This window comes from Nilaparvata lugens, chromosome X, assembly GCF_014356525.2.
Source record: "Nilaparvata lugens isolate BPH chromosome X, ASM1435652v1, whole genome shotgun sequence".
In the NCBI taxonomy this organism is placed as follows: Eukaryota; Metazoa; Arthropoda; class Insecta; order Hemiptera; family Delphacidae; genus Nilaparvata; species Nilaparvata lugens.
The window spans coordinates 62339263-62361059 of NC_052518.1; the positions used below are offsets into that span (position 1 = coordinate 62339263).

A 21797-nucleotide genomic window follows, 5' to 3' on the forward strand; every position below is an offset into this window, starting at 1 on the left:
GGTTTTGTCGTAGTTTAGGGTGAGCAGATTCTGATTGAGCCAATGTGATATTTTCTCTAGTCCCATTTCAGCCTTATTCCATGTTATTGTCCACATTGGCCCCGAAAACAAAAGAACTGTGTCATCGGCAAAGGTGGTGATATTTCCTCCAATTTCCATACTGCATAGAGGATTTATATGAATCAAGAAGAGTATAGGGCCAAGGACGGTTCCTTGGGGTACTCCATATTCGACTTCCAGCTTGCTGCTTGAATGTTGACAATAACAAATTATTTTCCAAGCTATTTATAATTTTTTCAAGATTGATTTTAAAAATCTGGTGTAGTACACTCACACAACGTTCCTTGCTCATTGAACTATAAGCCTCATTCATAAACGAGAATAATTTAGAGGAATAACATAATGACAATTGGCGGCTACATATTTAAAACTACGATCATACTATTTTATATATTGTTTTCAGAGTACATTTTCTTCTGTGTTAATTGTGAAATTTGATGATTTTTTGAATTCGTCAAAACAGCTGTTCTATAGGAAAAATATAAATGGACTATGTGTTCTTTTGAGTAAACTGCTCTATCTACTTACCTCATTCACGAGAAGAAGGTTACAAAGTCAATTTCCCAAGGATAGGGTGGAACCCCTGTTAGTTTACTAGGAAGGAGACTCATGCCAGTTGATAGAGCTGCTAAATAGCTATACAGGGTATGAATTTGAAAAAAAACCGGTCAAGTCAGTTTTATTAAAACATGATTTAACAAAATCCATTTTTCTCAAGAATATTACGGAGCTCCTGCAATTTTCCCAGAAATGAGACTCATGTCAGTTAATAGGGCTCATTAATAGCTATCCAGGGTATGAATTTGAAGAAAATCGTTACAGTTCAAAAAACGAGTTTACAAAATAATTGATGGGCTAGACGCAGTTTAAACGTTTAAACCGAGCATCTGCATACGACCCTAAGACGGTTCAATGTGCTAGAAAAATTCTGAATGTTGACAAGCTATTAGGTCACATGTTTATGTCAATAAGCCGCTGTCCATCAATGCGCAAAAAGTCAACATTACTCAAGCCATAAATGAGATTCAGCCCGATTTGTGTTCCAGATCAATTAAAAAATGGAAATTTCGGATTCCGCCACCATGCAGCCACCGAGGCGGCCAATTTAAAATATTATCATATTCCATGCAGAACAGCATTGATAGACCTTTTAAACAAGAAACATATCTCTATAATATTACACACACACCTTGTTCTATTCGATTCAAAACCAAACATAAGTAACGCTCATTGAAAACTTATTGAAAACTCTATGGTAAGGACAAATTTGTAGACTGAACTTTTGCTGTCTTGCAACTACCACGAGATCTCAAACACATGATATTTATTTCTTTTCTGGTGCCTGAGCAACATAATCTATTCCAAGTAAAAACAAAATACTGTAGATTATTCCTAAATATTTGCATTAGCAACCACTTCTCTGGTAAAGACATCAAGTTTATTATTTCATTCATCAACACAAGAAATACCACGACATCACCCACAATAAAACTGTAACATTTTATTTTCCCACTCATGGTTTGTTGAGTTCTTGTTCATTACAATATTTCAGAAAATGAAAAGTCAGTTGCTAGTTGATTTAAGAAAAAATCGTTTCGTGTAAGAAATTGTTGAAAATTAATGAGTTTGAAATCGATTTGGGATTTTTCGTTAGGAGTTAAATGGAATATGATTATAGAAAATGATTACCAACAGTTCCATGTAATCATGCTTTTGGCATCTTGTGAACGAGAAAGAGCAGAATGGTTTAATTGCATGGACTGGGTGCGTGTGTTTCGAACATAACGTGAGGAAGGGTGTTACATTTTTGCAGCGTTCCACAATGCAGCTTTACCGTGAAAAAGAAGCGTGGCAGCCTATTGTTGCCACTTTATCCCATGATCACCACCTGTTTGGGGTGCAGTGAACCACCCTGTCAACTCACCCCCACCCATCACAACCTACGTGTGCGCAGAAAACAGCTTCACAGACAAAATTCGCAGCGAACGTCAGTTTGAATCCAGCGCCTGGACGGTGAATACGCATCCTTGCGTGCCCTTATCACAACAATATTGTTATCGCGAAATCGGAGACTTTTCAGAAGCTACCGCTCCGTCCAAACGAATCACCCAAAATTATAGAAAGGTTCGTGGTTCGTAGTGTTCAGAGTTAAAGACTTATCTGTCTCGCGTCTCATCAGTCATCGGTAAGATCTCTTAAAGAAATAGTTTTTCTTTTTGAAATTTCATCACATTGGGAATGGAAACGTAAATGATCTGTAGAAAATTGTTGGTAGAAGGTGAGATAAAAATACATCAATAGCACGGAAAATATTCGATCATCTTTTCTGGTAGCTTCAACTATTTGAAATACACTCTACTCAGTTCACTTTCAATAACTTGATCTGCTATCATGGCTTCCTTCATTGAAACCTGTTCCACAAACCATTACTATATCTCAATAACTTCATCATGTGTAACACTTTATCTAACGGATACCACACCTCAGAAGCTCTATTATAGAAATAATAATTTCGATATTAGGAACGCCTACAGGTCGAATAGATTGGTTATAGGTAATTTACCCAGCCATTAACTTTTCAAAATAGAAATTGTTATTTTGTGAAATATATAGAATGATTATTGGGAAATTTACTTTTCACTCATAGATGTAATAAGCTATTTTGACAGGTGTTGTATTAATTCTTCCTTTTTGGGAGGAAAATACCTTGACAGCATAAAGAGATGAACCGTTATGACGAACTAAGAAGAATTAGCTGTAGTACGAGGAGATCCGATCATAGTGTCAAAAGTTATGAGTGTATGAAATTTTGATTCTTGAGGTGTCCTTACGCGCACCTCTCCAATAGGTAATACTGAAATTTTTCTGCATTTAGCGGAAATAGCAAAAAATGGAAAGTTAACCGAAAGTTGAGTTTTTTGAGGCACTCTGTTTTTAGCACAAGGGAATTTTGCATGAAATCTGTTCTGGACTTATCTTAGGTATCAAAATAATATATTAAAAAATCAGGACTACGATACTGCAAGCACACCCCCTTTCTCATGTCAATATTGACTGGGCTATAAACCGAAGTAAAAAATATTTTCAGAATCACTCACATCGCTCGAGTTCGAGCTAGAGAATTTTTTCCTAGGTTATGACAAAACCAATTTTTTTTGTTAGGCAGCCATATTTTTAAATATTTTGAAAAAAGAGTTTTTAAATTCAAAAATAAAATAATGCGAAACTCAGGTGAGATGATCAGGGGAATCTTCAAAAGGCAAAATTTCTCCTGGTTTCTTGGAGTATTGTATTTTTGAGATTCGTTAGTAAATTTGGATCGAATCGTGTCTTAAATAAGGCAATAGAAATATGATTTAAATTCCATAAGCCATCAGGTTCACCTCAACATTTTTTCATCCCTGGCGAAACAAAACAACTCGCTTCACTCACCTTGGTATGAGAATCAGGTGGATAAAATAATATCGAATACATTGTTGGGGATACATATTGTGTTTTAAGTGGTGCGCCTGAATCCGAAAACATTGGGACAAAGAGGAATCCTGGAATATCTCTTTCACACGCTCACAAGTCCTCCGCTGAGAGTATGCTGTAAAAATTCACGATTAATTCCTTATTTGTTGAAACTCAGTTAGCAGGCCTGCTCTTGATGAGCCTCCTATTGGCTGAAATCCAAAACGCTTTGTAATGCTTGATCTCCTTATGTTTGGAACTCAACTCCCATTTGTATTTGGTAGGATTACACACTAAGCGAATATTCATTTGAAAATTGGAGCTTCAATTCAGCCAATCGTCGTTTAAATTCCATTCAATTTTCCAACTACTGTGGCTTTGCTTCACAGAACAATGTGGCCTGCTCTTGATGAGCCTCCTATTGGCTGAAATCCAAAACGCTTTGTAATGCTTGATCTCCTTATGTTTGGAACTCAACTCCCAGACCTTTTATTGGCTATGCTCCTCCAAATTCTCCGTAACTCAATTTCCAAACCCAGTATTATTCTCTTAATCAAGTTTTAAATCCTGAAAGTAGCTGATGAAGTTTAATATTATGATTATTTTGTATTGAACCGTCATATTATCGTGAGATTCAGATTTGTTTATGTTGATAAGGATATAATGTGAATTCTGGTTTATGATACTTAACAATGCAATATTATACTATCCGATGAAATATATTGTTAACTTCAATGAATTCCACAAATGGATTGAATAGTTATTCAATGATATTAACCATTGCTTTGTCTGCAATTGAATTATTTTGATATAGAACATTGTGCCGTTCCTACATGATACAAAGACTACTCCATACGTTTGAGAACTTCAATGTCCGTGAAAAAGGTGACCTTGATTAATGGAGATGAAAACATGTAATTAGATAGGAATTGTAGAAAAATGATTACCGTACAATAGTGAGATCCACTTAATACTTTCAGTGATCCTCTGATAATGCATACAGTTTAAAGTGAATCTCATTATTGAAAATTCCTTTCAAAAATAATGTGATTGATTTGAATAATTATTAGTCTTCAAACTCTCAGGTGTCAAACTCAACTACCTTGCGGGCTTTCGTCGTTCATGTGATGAAAAATGCTTACACTACTCTTTCGAATTACGAATCAATCAAGTGTAAAGATTTATAATATGAATAATAATTATTGTTATCGATTTATCTGGCAAAACAATATGAAGTGTATGTTCCGGCAATTTGGTTGTCTTTTTTAATCTGTTTCGAAAACGATAAGCCAAGGAAGATGCTGCTATATGATTCTTTAATCCATTGCTTCACTCTGTTTTTGTAGATTAAAAAGAATTCCCCATTCGATTATGAGGTACTCATTATCAATGAAATTTTTTGGAGGTTTTTTGATGAGATGGTATTCAATATGGGAGGAGAAAAAAGGCTTGATATCATGTATGAAATTTTTCAATGTTGCTCAAAGAACAAAAGTAAAAGAAATGGGATATGCATGGAATTTATCAATCTTGCTTCAACTTACAAGTTCAATGATTCGCAAAGCTAGGAACTTGTGAATGATGAAGCTTATAATTGAGATGGAAAAAAATTACAGCATATTAATCGTCGTCAATTTTGTATGGATTAAGTCGTCAATTATCTGGAAAAAAAATTCCAGATTGCAATCACTTAGTTGTTGAAATCACGTGGAAGTGGTGATTATATTCTCTTTTGATTGAGGCAGTATAGTCCGAGGCGATTTTCGCTCTCACAGGAAAGATTATTTTGAAGTAGCGACGGCGACGGTTGAAATCAGCTCTCTCAACTTGGAATTCCGATCCGATCTGAACTTGCCTCGACAAAGTTTTTTTTGTCTTATTCCAATGTGAACGGCAATCTGCAATGATTAGAAGAACCTCCTATCATGGAATGGCAATTAATTCGAACACGGTATTTCCGAGCTGTTTCTTGAGAGATTCTATTTACATGACAAGTTATTCGAAACGTGATATTACTGCAATGCAGAATTATTGATAAGGGGTACTGAATCCTACTTCTGGTTGATATAATTCATTTTCGCCAACTGGGAGTGAAGGATCAATCTACTCTTAATCCTTGAAATTCTCTCCTCCGCTTAAATTTTATAATTAGCTCTCTCCTCTTCTTCCATGATAGAGTTGTCTCTTTTGTATGCGGCAAGCTTTTTACAGTATAGATAAAGAGTACAGCTTTCTATTCAGTCCTTAAGCTGTGCAGTGCATGGTAGAAATGCTGAAGTATTCATCAATCAATCTCTTATTTTGTTTCATCCCTCTCACACACTGCCCGTAACTTGTTCTACTCTTTCCTCAATAACTTTGTAGATATTGTGCATTATATCACGGTATCCTGTACACTTGAATTTTGATAGACCTAGTGTCTGTATTGAAACCTGTATCTTGATACTTGAGAAAATGTGTGTTTGTGAGAGTTTTGAGTCTTTCCATCAAATAGGAACTACACTAACCTAATTAAATCCTGAACTCAACACATAACTTGATTAGGAACTTCATAGGTTTTACAAAGGATTCCATCAGAAGGAGATCTGATATGAAATCATTGCAATAAACTGGAAAATCTTTGTTTCACAATATTGCGTGAAATTGAATATCAATTTATCACTGGTTTGGCATGATCTGAGTCAAAATCCTGCTGCTATGCAAAAATCGAAACTCGACTTTTGTCTGACTCTTCCGCCAACACGAATGAGATAAAAATGTTGCCCTCACCAAAATTGAGGAAAATATTTTGCAAAATAATAGTCATCACCATTCGTGGGATTGAAAAACGTAGTCATAGAAGTCTGTTAATTGGACTATCGATATGCAATCCCCAACCATGATATCGATAATATGATAATGACCGCAGTGTAGAATCAACTTTGTTTGGCTGAAATATTCTGCTTATCATTTATTTGGTAGGATTACACACTAAGCGAATATTCATTTGAAAATTGGAGCTTCAATTCAGCCAATCGTCGTTTGAATTCCATTCAATTTCCCAACTACTGTGGCTTTGCTTCACAGAACAATGTATCCAATCACGATTTTACATAATGTGATATTACATTATGACTTGGAAATACTACTATTCCACTTGGAAAGGTGAATCAGTGCTTAAAAAGAGCATAGCGTTTCAACGTATATATTATTACATTTCATACCAGAGTTGCCATATGGTCACACTAAGCAAGCTGTGGGGAAAATGTGTGAAACTTTTGACCAGCTGTTTTATTGATGTGGAAAACGTAATGAATCCTTGCTGGAAGAGCTAGTCTAGAGCTTTTAGTGATTGGTTGGGGTTGGAATCGTCTAACAGTGATATAAATCTACTTTCATTGTCCAATAGATTTTTTTGTTGCTGAAAGTCCTGTACCTACTTTCAGTAAGGAAAATTCCAGGTCTCAGGTTAGATGCAATGAGTAGTGAAGAAAGACGTATTCGTAGTAATTCATGAGATTTATCATAAATTGGCCTGAAGAAATCAATTTTCTATTTCACTGTTACCATTTATTTAGTAACGCTATCACATCCACTACTATTGACAGCAACCTAATATATGGCAATATATTATTGTCAATATTGTATGTGCACAACTCTATTACTACTTACACCACTGGATTTACACTCCTGAAGCACTAAAAATTGATCAAGGTGATGATGAGGAAGATTCTGACTCATCTCTCATTTTTTCAGTGCTCCTCCTAAAAAGTGGTTAGGCTACTCACCAAGCTGTGAGTTGAATTTAATAATAATTTTAAGTATTTAGGAGCACATTCAAATTTAATATTATTATGGTACTTAGAAAAAAATCGCAATTCAATTAATGATACAAAAAAATATATCAATAACCTACAACCAATCAGAAAGTAAAGTTGAGTTCCTGTAATTTATCTTTTTTGTCTTATTTTTTTAGGGCTACTTTTGAATATAAATAAAAAAATACAAATCTGAGTACCCTTTTTAAATTATTTCGTCACGACATGTTTCGGCTACTAATGCATTTTCAAGACTGTATTTATTTTACATTGTACGAATATACTACTACAATTTTTGCATTTTTATTAAAAGAAAAAAGTATTCTATATTGCTGTATCTGTATCCTCATTTGACGATTTCTTCATCTTCCCAAAAATTGATCATTAGGGGAACAGAAGTTGGCTGAAGATTCGACTTATGCAGTCTCTGGTGGTCAAAATATGAACTATGCGTAAGTTTCTCATTCCCTGTTTGCAATGACAGAGATGGAACAGTAGTGAATTAAACTTATTGTAACCCTCAACTGGTGACCCTGGGTCTGACAGACCCATGGAAATTTTTAAAACTAGTCATTAGGACTAACCATTAATTTTGTTCTCTTATTTCTTAATTTTTATTGCTTAAGTCTCCCAGTGAAGCCTACAGTTCCAATCTATAGTTTCACTACTTTAAATTCTTTCACTACACTTTTAATTATTATACTTTTTTCTCTTCTCTAGCACTACACCAACTCGAAGAGCTTTGTTCTCTTCAACATCCTTGTTAGTTCAGTGTTGTCTAGTAGTTGAATGACTTCGGTGTTTTGGTGTTGATGAAGACGTGACTCATGATGGGTTGCCAAATCGTCTTCTAGGCTGTCAATCTGGTCACATAGGAGATGTGCAGATCTCCGTGCAAATCGCTGTTCCTTATGTACCAGGGCGCATTCATCATGTTCCGCAGTACTTTGTTTTGGATTGTTTGAATCTGGTTGATGTTAGAAGTTCTAGAGCAGCCCCAAAGCTGAATTCAATAGGTCAAGACAGGTTTTAGAATTTGTTTGTGAATCAATATTTTGTTGTCCAACGATAGTTGCAATTGTTGGCCCAACAGTCAATAGTTTTCACTGTATTTGATCCCTAGCTCACTCCTTTTCATCTTGATATGCTCTTTCCATTTCAACTTGGCGTCAAGAGTCATTCCAAGGTATTTTGCTGTGTTGCTGTGTGGTACTACATTCTCATTCAGATTTATTCGAATAGGATCATTGATAGTTTTGTTTGTGAGGTTTATATGAATTAACTTCATCTCATTCAATCGAATTCTCCATATTTTGGTCAAGTCACTGAATCTGTTGCTAGCATTCTAAAATTTTGTGGCTGCTTCTTGTACTGTTTCCCCTTCTGCCAGTATTGCAGTAAACATCAGCAATAGTAGCAATTGTCACTGCATCCAATTTAGGGAGATCGCTTGTGTACAGCACATTAAGAACTGGTCCAAGAACACTACCTTGTGGAACTTCATGCCACACTTTGTCAAATGCCTGTGCCACATTAAGGAAGATTGCTGAGCATATAGATTTGTTTTATAATGAATTCCCTATTACATTGGTAATTCTATGTACTTGGTTCAGGGTTGAGTGCTTCTGCCTGATACCAAATCTATTGGCTGGTATCAGAATCCTGCTACTTATGATGGAAGTCAATCTCTTCATTAGCAATTTCTCAAGAAGCTTTGAAATTACAGGTAGAAGAGATATTGGGTGGTACAATTTTGCTTCTTGGGGACATTTCCCAGGCTGTTGCAACATAATGACTTCTGCCACCTTCCAAATTGAAGGAAAATGCATTGAAGGAAAATTCAAGATCGGAGTGATGCATTGAATAAATATGTTAAAGTGGAAGTGGCAAGTCCATACATGTTTTATGATCATTCAAATGAAAGATTATGAATAATTCAATCCCAGCTTCCAAGGTGTAGTATATAGCCTATCACAAAGACAATAATTCTATGACCTGAGCTTGGACCTACTGCTATGAAATGTTGCTGATAGTTTATTTTTTCTATAGTTGATATTATACACTGCTTTAATATGGTATATCATCATTACCATATAATTCATTCGAAGCTACATGTGAATCAATAAATGAATATGGTCCAACGAAAAACATTAAAACATAACAAAAAATTATTCACTCAATCCTTCCAATAGTAAAGCCTGTGGAAATCCACTTCACCCTGGAAATCAATGAATATTATGATTTATTAAATTCAGTATTATAACATTCTTCATTGAAACTAATGTCACTTGATTTCCTTTGAACTTCAATGTATTTTCCATTTTCTTCCCAGTCAAATAATTTTCCAAAATAAGTGCATTCTGAGTGAGGTATTCTACGTTCAAATAATAGCCGCTGTACCGAAATATTCTTAGTACAAAATAGTCTTAGTACGTTACGTCACAGGGCAACGTACGCACGCGCATACACATGCAGTGATATTCTTAGTCACTATGACGTCACCAGAATATTCTTAGGAACTATGACGTCGCACAGAATGCCGAGTATCCATAACCAACAGTAAGATAACCTAAAAGGGAACGTTTATTGCTCGAAGATCCTCTTTTACCCAGAATGGTAGTGCATAACGGAATGGTCCCTTGCAGCCATTTGAAAATATAATGACAACAGGGTCCATCTTGCTATTCGCTACCTATGGAGTATATTAATGTATGCAAATAAAAGCTCCAAATCAATTTCCCTAATAAAACCAAAGGCATTGCTCAATACATCATATCAAGTGATTATTATGTTTCAACAGTGTTATGAGAGTTATGACATTATATTGAGAGTTATAACACAGTTAAAACTTAATTATCAATCTAATTGAAGAGAAGCTTCAAAATCACTTTACGAGAACCAATCAGAGAAAGCCTCTTATAAAAGAAGGCTTCTCTGATAGGTTCTCGTGAAATTAATTATGTTTAAAATGAAAAAATTAAATGAAATTTATAGATTCCTTTTCACAAAAGCATAGCAAATTACTGTTTAAAAATAGGAACTAAGTTGATCACTCTAACCAGTATTCGTGGTAAACTTACAGGAAAAATAAAATAATCATCATTACTAAAAAAATTACATAGATTGCTATAAATTGATTTTAAATTATACAAAATAAAATCCATTGATTTCTGAGTCCAGAATTAATTAAAAATCTCTTGCACTCCGTGACGTCTGCAAACCAATGTGAACAAAAATATACAACCAATACAATTTATCTGGAATATTAAAAAAATGTAGGCTATCATTATTATTTTTTATATGAATGTATTAAAAACCATTACTACTCAACATTTATCTCTCACATGACTGTGTTATTCACGATTCTAATTATCGAAAAGAGAAAAAATGTATATGTATATAATGCTGAATCTGTATATTATTATCTATCTGCTTCTTTATAGACATATTCATACTTATGTCAGTGTTGCATCAAGAAAAACTAATTCTTGGAAAGACACCAGCCAAGCTCTTAAATGTTTTAAAAAATCTGGTGTGGCGCACTCACACAACTTTCTTTGCTGTTATGAAAATTGATCACCTGATGCTAGTGTTCACGCGCATCTCAAGTCTACTATTCCAAGATCTGAGCCAGCTGGTGACAGGACAATAACGATGGAGACACACGAAGTCTGCTATCTCTTCATAGTGAATGTTTTAATAGAATCAACAGTTTGCAATTGAATAATAACATTTTCTCGAATTCCGAGCTTATTTTCAATTTTAGGTGAAAATGTTACTGAACATTAATTCAATCTTTTCCGCTAGAAATTTTTTGTTTAAATTGTATCTGAATCCTGATAATTGGGAATCTAAAATCGAACTTTGCATAGATGGGGCGGAGCTCCTGAAATTTTTAGAGATATGGGACTTATGGCAGTTGATAGAGCTTATCAATGAATATATTAAATAATCAATTTGATCAAAATCGTTGTAGCCGTTTTTGAGAAAATCGCAAAAAACCCGGTTTTTGACAACATTTTCGCCATTTTAGCCGCCATCTTGTATTGCATTTGATCGAAATTGTTCGTGTTGGATCATTATAGTGTAAGGACCTTAAGTTCCAAGTTTCAAATTATTCCGTTAATTGGGAGATGAGATATCATGTACACAGACGCACATACACTCATATATACACACACACATACAGACCAATACCCAAAAACCACTTTTTTGGACTCAGGGGACCTTGAAACATATAGAAATTTAGAAATTCGGGAACCTTAATTTTTTTCGGAAAGCAATACTTTCCTTACCTAAAGAGACTATATTTTAGAAAGGTAAAAGACTATACTTTACTTTTTTGAAAGTAAAAAGACTATATTTTCAGATGATTTAATTTCGTATTGTAGTTAATTGACGTATTTTGGAGCTACATATTGGATCGATTGCTTGAAAATTGATTCATTGACTTATGGTAAACGAAACATTCTTTGTGTGATTCTTCTTGTATGGAAATCGGTATTCAAAAGTCTGTATTCAATACTCTGTATCTTGGAAGTCTTAAAATTTCTCTGTATCTTTAAAAGTCTTACTTTCTCATTTAAAAATTGAAGAAAACTTGAAAAGACAAAGATATCGAAATATTGATATTTTAATCTATTGCAGCAGTCATCATAATATGATTATGAATATGAATTTTGATATTATGTGTAAGCTCTTATTATAATGTTAATATTCAAAATCTCTCATATAATTTTATTTTAATTAATAATTGACTGAAGAGTTATTGGAGAGTTTGGAATAACAAAAGAAATGCATTTGCAAATATTTGATTGCAAAATCATCATGGAACTTCGTGGAGCATAACCTTGGATTATTGTCATTATAATAGATTGCAACATGTGTTTCATTTTATATCATTGAAAGTCTTCTTCCTCTTGATTTTGAGTAAACATTCCAAATCAATAGAATATCATTTAAAAGGACATTGAAAATACTGGTGATGATGTAATCTTAGTCGAAATTATGTTCTATCATGTTAGTCTATAATATCTTTAGTATCTATTGATATAGTATCTATTTATCGATCACAACTCAATGTGAAGCATTGAATCTATTGAAAGGAACAAATTAAAAGATTGAAATTATTGTTATGATAACACGGGTGAACACACCCTCCCCCCCACTGAATTAAGAAACTCTCTCCCCCCCCCACCATGTAATATGCATCCCATGGGCACCCTTGAAAATAATAATCATCCGTTGTAGAAGAATGGTGTGAATTTGAATACAGTCGCTTCACATTGATTTGAAAGGTTAGTGTGAGGAATTAAAAAATAAGTTGGTTGAGACCCTCAACTTGACCCTTAATTTGAAATGAAAACTAATAATTGCTGATATGATCAATGAACTAATTAATCAATCTCCAAATAGAAATGTTATATTGTTTAAATTTCGCTAGATGATAATATCAAGTAAAAAAATTGAACTCAACTTCCTATGCATTACTGTATCAACTCAAAATAAGTTGATATTTTCCTTAAAAAAATTATTTAGCCTTAAAAATCGATTTGATGAATGGTAAGGTGGGAAGAAATTCCACAGTAATCTATTAACTCATCAAATGAATATTGATTGTTTATAGTTCACTTCTAATAGATAATTCCCCTAGAGTAGAAACATAAGAGCTGTTTTCCCACAAAACAGCTTTTTTGAGTTACTACATTAATGATCTGATGTTGCGCCAAGCTATTGCTAGGAAAGAAGTCTTGCTGTAGGAATCCATAGGGAAATTATAGTTTAGAGTTTCTATTGTTGGTAACACTGATCACGCGGACTCGCGTGCGTGAGCATTAACTTGTTACTGCGATAGTGTAGAACTGTACAGCGCATGCGCAATGACGTCATTGATGACGTCATTATACTAAGAATATTTCGGCCAGTGCGTATGACTACTATTTCTATTTCGGCCTTCTGCGCATGCCCGGTGACGTCAAAATGACGTAGCATACTAAGACTATTTTGTACTAAGAATATTTCGGTTCACCGCTCCCCCAAGAGGAGTATACATCTTCTCCACGTGCGCACTGTCGGCGTTTCTTCTGTTCCCCTCAACACACTGTTCGCTCATTTTTTATGGTAGCTCAATGCCACTTTGATCTACTCTAATATCTTGGTTAGTTTTTGTACTTACATCCATTTCTATAATCAAGAATGAAGTTCAAATTAAAATTGGGTAAGATATATTATATACATATTATTGTACATACAAAAAAGACTTATATCAAGTTTATTTTATTGATCAAGAATGAGAAAGAATTTATTCAGTCTCTTATAAAATTGATTATTTTCAAGGTCTTTCAGTGAAATGGGGAGATTTCAACAAAGACAATGTATGAAGTAACAGTTTCTTCATTCTATGATTCCACTTGGTGACTTTAAATTCTTTATTCTTTATTCAAAAAAAAAATAATTAAACAATCAAATGCATTCCAAAAATCAAATACAATATTATTTCCTAATTTCTAATATGTGTGTCCCTATAGGCTACCCTGTGTGGGGACACTTGAATATATATAATAAAATATTTATATACAAATTTAAATATTATATCATGAAGAACATAATAATTGAATATGGTATTATATTGAAATAAATCAATATGTCAATATTTATAATCATTCTAGCACACATTCATACGCACACACATTCACATATGCGCACACATTCATACGCACACACATTCACACATGCGCACAAACAAACACACACACACACACACACACACACACACACACACACACACACACACACACACACACACACACACACACACACACACACACACTTACATACACTCACACAAAACTTAAAACTATGTACGGAGTGGTTGCTGTTTTTTTTCATATTTAGTTCAATTTTATTCATAGTTAACGTTTCGTTTTTTTTTCAAAGTGCTGATGTAATTAGACCATAGATGAATGCGTTTTGAAGAAAGAGACAGTGATTGAAATTTGATACTGTCTTACTGTTTACGCATACCGGACGGGATTTGTGAGTTCAATGATCTTTGATTGTTGCAGTGTTCATGTCGTGTAATGTGTAAATTATACTAAATTTAGACCTATATTAATTTAGTAAAAGAATCATTCGGGTTGTCTAGTTGTAAAATGAATTTCTTGATTTCTTTTCAACTTGACTAATTCTTGAAGAAATGATTTGAATTCAATGGTCATAAATATGAAGTAAAAAGGTTGCCATTCACTGTTCAATATGAGTAGGACATTATTTTTTCCTACAGCTACTCGAAAAAGTGCTCATTCCCGCATCAATTATAGTACGCAAAATACCTTATTCCCACACCCAGTGCGAGAATGTAGATTTGAGTGCAGCAAAGACTTTGTCTCACTCCAAATTTGCAACATAACAACACAAAATAGTTGACACACTTCATGATGGTAGAGTGCAGCAAAGTAAAAGAAATGTTGGTAAATTTGAATATGTTGCTGGCTGGAAATTTTTGTAAAACAGCTGATTATTACCGTGAGCAAGATATTGAATAACAAACAGTAAATAAATAAGAAGTTTTTATAGTATTCAATATCAGTATTTTATTCCTATTCAAGTTATCATGAACGATTTTTAATGTGTGAGATGCCTATATTTTCAACTAGAAGACATTGTAAAAAAACATTTATCGGCCATTTTTATGATCAAGGAATCAAGTACAGTATTTCTATATCTTCATTTACTTTTGAGGTTAGGTTACTCTTGTTACTGATACTGAGGTTGTGATTGTATATTCTCAGAACAATAATGTATCAATTAGGTTTGAAATATAAATATTTACACTTCAAAAAAAGTTATTCAGTTCTTCAACTCCCCGAAACATCTCAACTCACATTTTCGTAGAACGAATTCAATGAATACTGTTGAATGAATTAGAAACAGAATACAGAATAGATGTCGTTGAATACCATAATCAAAAACACTGGATTTACAATAATATCCTATTCACTCAACAGTGACTTGAATGATTGAAGTTCAGCATTTCAGGTAAATGTACTGTCTATATGATATAATTTTATCACGTTCTAAAGAATGCAGTATAACCTTACTTACGCCTATACGTTTCATGCGGTAGGCTACTGAGCGCTTGGCCAGAAAAGCAGAAAGGCCTAATTGACACGTTTATACATGTATTTACAAAAAAAAAACAAGCTGAAGCTATATTTTTACACTGATATAGAGTATAATATATCATTCAGACTCGAACTTGAGGATATTTGGAACTGGAATGAATAATACATAAGAACATTTCATAGAATAGTCAGGTTAGACCTAAGTCTGTCCTGAGGGCTGAACACTAGCCTACTTCTTGATAAGTCCTGAGCCGATTAACTTATTTATTCATTTACATTGATAGAAGAATTAAAACATAAGCTTACAGCTTTGATTGCATAGACAAATTAATCAATAAAACAAATTAATGGGCACTGTATGGCCTCTTTCACACGGCAGAATCCTTGCTCCTGAAGATCATATTTCATATTTTGCAGCTCTCCTGTGCTTTCACATGGGGATCTTATGAATAAGTCGACAGATCTAACAACTACGCCAACGTTTTCTCAAATTATGACTCATCACTTTTTCTCAAAGTCTAACTTCCTTGAAAATATAGATAGAAGATTTCTGATTTCGGATTTGGATTCAGCGACCCCAAATTCTTTAAAGCGTAAGTCCCATTTCCAAAAATACCTGAAAACAAGGGAGTTATAGCTGTTTTTAATATGGCTTTCCATTATCATATGATTATATAGTAAACGTACTAAGATAATAATACTCCTGCCTCACAAAGGGACAGGCAAAGGTTTCAAAAAGTTTTTGAACACCTGAGAAGTTCAATATTCAATATTGAATCTCATATAACTTTATAATATTCATTCTATTGTCATTTAGACTGAATTTGCAATAATTCTGTTGTGGAATGGTTGCAATATTTATTATCAGCATTAAAAATACTACAGATTTGCACAAACATCTTATTTAGTATAGGACATGTTCACCGCCTATCACTGACTTTTCACATTCTATGGCTCGTGCGTAAACGTTTATTCCGGTGCAGCAAAGTGGCACTTCGCACACTAGTTGCACAAATAACTATTTGAAATTAACATCTGCTACATGTTCTCCTCTGGAAACTTTGCAATTCTCAAGTTTCCAATAAATTTATGCAACATATTGACTAGTATTTCTTCAAATTCTTTCGAATTTGTTTAAGCCCTGGAATAGTTCTGAATGGACATTTCAGGGAATCCATTTGTTTTTTGTTCTTATAACCACATAGAATAAGATTGCATGTTGTCAAATTTTTGATGCTGGGGAGTGGGGCAATGAAGTCATCCTTTTTTCGAGAAATTACAGGGAAACAAAGCTCAATGTATGTTCATGTCAATTATTTTAGGGCTGATGTTTACAAGGTCACAGTGATCGATACTAAACTCTCAATAATGAGAACTATGAGCTCAAAAACATCGAATCCGGTATGAATTCGATAAAATACTATTCAATATTCTGCAATGGAGGACAGCCACACTGTGCAACCTGGGGCTCATGGTCTTTAGCTACCCATCACTATGCATAAGTCAAGACCTTGTACTCATCTTTGAGTGATTGACTTGTCTATTCACATACCTAACAAAATGAATGGTTGACAAATGAAGTACTATGTATGTATAGCAGCCATTCTAGCCAATGCGACTGGACAACATTCATCCAGGTGAGTGAGTGACTGCCTAGGATAAAATATCGTTCCTACAGCGATGTCCCTCACCTTCGTTGTCAGACCCTTCAATGTCAACCAGAAGGATGTCTACCACGAAAGTACGAAGAGGACGCACATCCTACCTGGCTGAAGGTTGGTCATAAATCATTTTTGTGAGAGTATGAAGAAAGCGCACATCATTTCAGTGAGTGCTCACTTTGTACCTCACAGATTTACCCTTCTGACAGCTTGGCAGATCTTCATTCTCCCTGATAATATATATATAAATATACATGCTACCACTTATTCTCTAGTTTTCTTCAATAAGCCCCTTCAACAAAAAACGATGTGTTGAGGATTGAATGGTGAATATTGAAAAATATTAATATTGTGGATTTCTGTTACTGTTCTCCATTTGTGTTGAAGTGATTTGATTTAAGCCAAATTTACTGATATGAATTCCAATAAACTTTGATTTATGTAAACTGTTAATTATATTTTTGTGTTTAATTTCAAGTGTCAATTTTATTTTTTGACTGGAGTACGATTCTGCAAAATAACTTCTAATAGCCCAGTCAATAAAGGTTTTTTCGATCCAAAAATTAAAAAAAAGCTGAATCTTTTACCATTGATAGAACCCTCCCAGAGGGTCATTCTCCCAAAAGTCCCAAGAAATCCCCTTGGAGCTTTCCCCCCTAGCCACCCTCAAAGTTGAAAAATGCAGGTAATCACGAAAATCAATTATCTCTGTACCCATTGACTGGAAACAGTTCTTTCATATGCCATTCGATTCATTACATTATGGACTACAATATTAGTTCTATTAATTTTTCCAATAAAATTAACAGTTTTCTTGATAAAATAATATATATGTAAAAATTTAGGGGGCTTGTGATTTGATTTTTTGTTTTCTTCGATTAACTTCAAAGAAAGTAGTTTTAAAGAAAAATGAGCCGAATAATTAATGTAGCCACTCTCATTGCAAATACATTGATGTATATTGTTATGTATTTTTGATTCGATTTGACGCCGTGGTAGGGGAAATAGTCAACACGGAATGGCGCGGCTGACTCTCTTAGTCATAGTAAACAGCAAACTGGAAATCAATTATCTCTGTAACCATTGATCAGAAAAAAATCTATCATATGTCATTCGATTCGTTACATTATGGACTAAAATATTAGTTGGATTCATTTCCTCAATAAATTGAACAGTTTCCTTGATAAAGTAATATAATGTAAAAATTTAGGGGTTTTTCGATTTGATTTTTTTGTTTTCTCTGATTAACTTCGAAGCAAGTAATTTTAAAGAGCAATGCGACGAATAATTATTGCAGCCACATTCATTGCGAATCCATTGATGTATTTTGTTATGTATTTGCAATTCAAGTTGACGCTGTGGAAGGGGAAACAGCCAATGTGACTGACTCCCTTCACCATCGTAAACAGAATGATACTGCTGTCTACATTGCATCTCATTTACACTATGGTGCTCGAAACAATCAATTTTGTCTATTGTTCTGACATGCACTGTATATAGATTTTCACTTTTCAATATTCTAAAAAAATATTACAATTTACTTGATTCAACCATGCTCATGATAAAAATCAGGATTTCGTTGTTTGCTCACAGAATTTATTATATAAATTTGAAGTGTGCCTCCTCCATACGAGTCAGAGGTAACACAATTTGATAACTCTAGTTTCAGATATTGATGTTTTTCAACAAAGTTTCATGATATATTATGTGTCCGACTCCTTCATCTTATCCTTATGTTGTGAAAAATGAAGATTCAAAATTTCATTACATAGATTTTCTTGTGTTTTATCTTGTTTCATCACTCTTTATAATTCAAACACTTGATAATGGAATGAATATCATCAGATCACGTGAACAAAAAAAATAAATAAAAGGGTGGGCAGTAGAGGCATTCTGAGAGCACTAGACCACTTTTTTGCTCGAAATCCCCCTCCCGCCATTCACCCCTCTCCCATCTCACCTCCCCCCGCCATCACTCACCCCCCACAGGGTGGAGGGTGTTCTAAAAATAGATTTTCCCTCTCTCTCTCTCACTGTCTGTTCTAAAAATAGATTTTCCCTTCCCCTTCGCAGTGAAGACGAGGGGGGCTTTCTCTCTCAAAATAGATTTTCCCCTTCCCCTGCTCCAGTGGTGATTAGGGGGATGAAGAAAGAGAAAGAGATATATCTCTCTCTCAAATAGATTTTCCCTTCCCCTTTGCCAGTATAGATGAGGGGGGTGGATATCGAGTGAGGGAAAAATAATTTCCCTTTGAGGGAAAAATTCTCTCTCTCTCTACATCTAATGCTTTACTGACAGATTAAAGTGAATTGAGAAATTCCCTATCTCTCTCTCTCTACATCTATTGCTATACTGACAGATCAAAGTGAATTGAGAAATTCCCTATCTCTCCCTCTACATCTATTGCTATACTGACAGATTAAAGTGAATTGAGAAATTCCCCATATCTCTCTCTCACATCTAATGCTATACTGTCAGATTGAAGTGAATCCATATCTCTACAGAGAGGTCAATGATCTAAGTTCTTTTACATTTTTTATCTGCAATATCGTACAAGCATTTCCAAAGTTCATCGGAATTTTTAACAACAGATAATGCCGAATCATTTGTACAATCATAATGTAGATGTCCACTGTCTAGTATATCGAGTAATTCGAATATCTCGGATAAAATTGGAAAGTGTACATTTTCTGTTTTTGTTATTGGTAAATCAGCATCTTGACATCCTGTTGAAAATTTAATATTCTTCGCAATTGAATCAAATTTGTTAAATGAGATTGCCATCAAGAGACGAGTTAATTTTTTTAATTTTGAAAAACCATAACACTGCATGTTAATGCCCTCCCAGATGTTTGGCATGTGTCTCTGTTCTATAAATTGACAATGTGCATGCCCTGTACTTATTACCATTAACAGATGCTTGAAGAGGGTCGTGTCTCACTTGTATAAAAAAGATCACATCACATGCACAGGTCTAGCTCTGACCAGCTACTAAACTAAAAAGTGAGTGGGATATTGGAATGAGAAATCATTTGAACACAGAAAAAGTTTATTCACACATTTCACCACAACTATTCATAATTTCATCTTCAATTTTAATTAACTTATCTATACACAAATTATGAGGATGATAATAACATAGATAGTCTCTAATGTCATTTGAATTAACCATGCTTAGAAAAGTGTCTTTTAATTGTTTCGCCAAACTATAATTTTTACGAGTTGATTTCCTAATTGCACTTTCACACTCATCATACCAATCAATACAGTTTTTTAACCTCACTTCCAACTCATTGTCAGCAGCCAACCACTTTCTCTGATCCATGATAAGCAAATGAACAAAACTAAGTGTAGGCTGGGACTATTATAGAGTGATTAAGTGGTCTTCCTTCATTAATTGTAGACAGGCAACATGTACATGCTTTATGCAGTCTCAATGCATGCATGCAATAAACACACTGAATCTCTTTTCCGTTGTAGAAGAATCCATAAAGAGCAAAGTTTCTTTTCTGCAAATTCGTGTACATCGCGGCCATTTTCATACTTTGCATTTGATTGTTTTCACACATGAAATTATTTGTTTGATACATATTATCAAACAACAAAGAATTATAATGTTGAGCAGTGAACAAAGCACATCGTCCATCTGGTCTATTTTTATGAATGTTACACACAGCATAACACCATGAACTAGTGAAAAAGCTGAAATCGGGTTTTGCAAAATCCTCTGGTATATATTGAATGTTAGTATGCAATCCTCTTAAAAACTTTGCTTTCTCAGTTCCTTTTGTGAAAATTTTTTCATAACCTACAAGGTAATCACGTATTAATGAGTCAGTGTATTCTAAATCTCCATCTTCCCATTTTATTTTATGATAGTGACGTTCTAACCATGTTACATCGTTATACAATTTTGCACTCAATTCTGTCTTTGCAAATGGCGATTTGAAATGGAATACAATATCATCATTAAACTGATCAATTATGGCAAGTTCTTTCACAATAATTTGATTACAATCTTGTTTAAACCAGTGAAGATCAACTGTAGCAATTTTCATACTCGCTTGCTTGTACACTTCTTTCTGTTCGGCGGGCTCATCGAATCCTCCGTCTTTCTCCCCCTCCTCTTCCCGTTTCTGCTTCTCCTCCTCCACCTCCTGTGGCTTCTGGATTGGTGTACTGCACCTTGGTCCATAATAGAAACTATCAGAATCAAGATCGCACTGGATACCAATAGACTGAGTTCGCACTTTGTTCTTACTCTCCAAAATATCAGAACACAAAGAATAGGACATTCTTGATGTTACCTGTTCAAAGGTGAAACTGATAATGAACCAAATTTGACAGAGTGCACACCTTATAGAATATTGCATGCGGTGCACTCTATCAATTAAATTACTGAACTTCTTTCACCATGCTTGTCAGAGGTGTGTACTTCATCACACGATCACTAATTAAAATGCAATAGGCTGAAGTATTTGCAGGTACTGCACTATTAAATTCCATTCCAATATGAACATCTGTCAAAGATATCAAATGACTTGTTTGGTGTGAACAATCCACAACTACCAGCGGTGTTGAATCACAAAACGTTAAAAAGTCAATTTCTGTTCCGAGTTCACTATTGATTGAATGATTATAATACGAGGGCGCGAAATCCGGTATAATAGTTCCTCTTAAGTATAATAGTTCCTTAAACATC

At 34.3% G+C, this 21797-nt stretch overlaps 1 protein-coding gene across 3 annotated transcripts in view; it reads left to right on the forward strand.

Moving 5' to 3' along the window:
- Positions 1 to 2050: 2050 nt before the first annotated feature.
- Positions 2051 to 21797, forward strand: part of LOC111053607 (KH domain-containing, RNA-binding, signal transduction-associated protein 2) — a 1288254-nt gene continuing 1268507 nt past the window's right edge. For all 3 annotated transcript variants that reach the window (XM_039441331.1, XM_039441334.1, XM_039441333.1), the window contains exon 1: positions 2051 to 2245. The gene's annotated coding sequence lies outside the window, so the exon portion shown is untranslated. The remainder of the gene's footprint in view (positions 2246 to 21797) is intronic.